General features: G+C 80.3%; 1 non-coding gene across 1 annotated transcript; it reads right to left on the reverse strand.

Moving 5' to 3' along the window:
* Nucleotides 1-85: 85 nt before the first annotated feature.
* LOC135998660 (5.8S ribosomal RNA) lies at nucleotides 86-238 on the reverse strand. Its single transcript, XR_010607594.1, has one exon. It is a non-coding gene; the product is annotated as a 5.8S ribosomal RNA (ribosomal RNA).
* Between the last annotated feature and the right edge of the window lie 2262 nt (nucleotides 239-2500).

Raw genomic sequence — 2500 nt, forward strand, 5'->3', positions numbered from 1 at the left:
CTGCGAGGCAACCCCAGCCGCGCCGCTGCCTGCGGCCGCCGCCGCCAGAGGCGGGCGGCGGCCCGGCCGGCGATTGATCGTCAAGCGACGCTCAGACAGGCGTAGCCCCGGGAGGAACCCGGGGCCGCAAGTGCGTTCGAAGTGTCGATGATCAATGTGTCCTGCAATTCACATTAATTCTCGCAGCTAGCTGCGTTCTTCATCGACGCACGAGCCGAGTGATCCACCGCTAAGAGTTGTCTGGCTTTCGGCGCCGCCCCGCGCGCGCGGGGGGGCCGGGACCGCTCGCCGAAAAGCGGCCCCTCTCTCTGAGGACGGCCCGCCGCCCGCCCCGCGGCGCGACGGCGTCAGGGCCTCGCCTCGGCTGACCGTACCGGCACACGCACAGCGAGAGAGGCAGGCTGCCAAGGAACGCGGGAAGAAGGCCTCGGCCAGCCCAAAACCCCGAGCGGCGAGGGCGGGGAGCACGCGCTCCCGACACACGCCCCTCGTCCGCTTCGGAGGCGGCCCAGGCGCCCGGGCTCGGCCCGGCCTCCGCGCGGAAAGCCGCGGCGCGCCACCGGCCGCGCGCCGACCGCCCGACCTCGAATCGGCGCGCGCGGACGCCGCTGCTGCGGGGAGCAGCGGCGCCCGGGCGGCCCGCGGGTCCACGCACGCGCCCCCTCCGAACGCCGGGCTACGCCCCGCGGCGCCTGCCGGCTTCACCCCCGCGCGCGCCTCACACCCCCCGCCACGGCGGAGAGACGGCTCCCTCGGCTCGGCCGCCCGCGCGCCGGAGGCGGACACCGCCGGACACCCGAGCCAGCGACGCGCACCGCCCGCGGCCCGCCGGACGACGCCGGCCCGCGCGCCGGCGCGGCTCGCCCCTCCCGGGACCGCCGCCGCCGCTTCTCGCCTGGGCCCCCTTCCCCGAGGGCGGCTCGCCGTACCCGAGGGCGGACGGCCACGGAGCGGGGGCGGCGCCCGGCTCTCCCCGCCGTTGGCGGGCGGAGAGAGACCGGGAGCGCGACGCCCACGCCCGCGCGCGCCGGCCTCGCCCGGCGAGCGAGGCCCGGGGAAAGGGCGACGGGACAGCGACGGTCGGGGCCCGGGCCGGGCCGGCCGCAGGCGGCGGGGGGCGTCTTCCGGACGACCGTTAACGGCGAGCGGCGCCGCCGCCGCTCGGCCGGGGTGCCGCCCTGCACGGCGGCGGGCGACCGGAGACCGCCGAGCCGCTCGGCCGAGGGGGGCCAAGGAGAGGCGGGGGGAAGCGGAGAGCGCCGCGCGGCGCCCACGGCACGGAGGGGCGGTGGGGCCCCGCGGACCTACCGGGCGAGACCCCGCCGCGGGGCCTCGCCGCCCCGGCGAGAGAGAGAGCGCGCGCCGGAGACGGCGCTTCCTCCCGCCGGGGCCGCCCGTTTCGAGGCAGGCGAGCCGGCCCTTCGGCCGAACGCGCCGCGGCCCGGACTTCCGCCGAGGCCGGGCCGCGGAGAGGGGGGGGCAGTGGGACCCCCTCCCCGGCACGGCCGCCCGCCTCAGGGAGGACGACGAGCGGGCGACGGACTCCCAGGGGCCTCGCGGGAGCAACTCCCGCCCCCCTGGGGGCAACCCGCCGCCTCGCGCCGCCGCCCGACCCCCTCGCGGGCCGCGCCGAGCCACCCGAGTCTTTAAACCGCCGCCCGGCTTCGCGGCCTTCGACCCCCCGGGCTCGCCGAAGGGAGGGCCGCGGAAGCGCGGACGCTAGGTACCTGGCCCTGGGGCGAGGGAAACGACCTGCTGGGCCCCGCGGGGGTGCCTCCCCCGCTGCCGCCCTCGGAGGAGCGTCCGCCCGCGGGGGCGCGCCCGAACGTCCGCCGCCACCACCTGCGCCCTCCTGGCCCGGGACCCGGGGTTTCCCTCAGTAGCCCGGCACCGAACCCGGCAGGAGAGGCGCGGCTCGGGCCGCCCGCCGCTGGAGCGGGACGCGACCCGGCGCGGGGGCCTCGCGCGCCACCCGAAGGTTGGCGGCGGCGGCGGCGGCCGAGCCCTCCCGCCCGCCGGCTCGTCTTCTTCTTCCACCGGGCTCCGGGCAAGAAGAAGAGGCGCGGCGGGAAGCGGGGGGGGGAGCCGCCGCCGCCGTTCGCCAGCCGGCGCCGCGCGCCAGCCCGGAACGCCCGGAGGCCTCGGCCCGTGTTCGCGCTGCCAAGAGAGAGCGGGCTGCTCCGCCGCAGCCCGCTCGCGTGCGAGGAGGGGTCGGGGGGGCCGCCCCCCCCGACCCCAAAGGCCCTTCTCCGTTCCCCGCTCGCACCAGCCGCCCCGCCGCCGCCGCTCACCGCTTCTCCCCGCTCCCCCGCGGGCCCGAACGGCCTCGGCCGGCGGGGCTCGTCACGCCCCTCACCCGCGGCGGCCCCCCGCCGCTTCCTGCGCGCGCTGCCGCCGGCGCCCTCCGACCGGGGACGCCCTGTCTTTTCCCCCCCGCCCCGGGGAGACCCGCGCGCCGCCGCCCTCGACCCGCCCCCCCTCCCCCGCGCGGCGGCGGCGA

Source organism: Caloenas nicobarica, chromosome 25 (genome assembly GCF_036013445.1).
Source record: "Caloenas nicobarica isolate bCalNic1 chromosome 25, bCalNic1.hap1, whole genome shotgun sequence".
In the NCBI taxonomy this organism is placed as follows: Eukaryota; Metazoa; Chordata; class Aves; order Columbiformes; family Columbidae; genus Caloenas; species Caloenas nicobarica.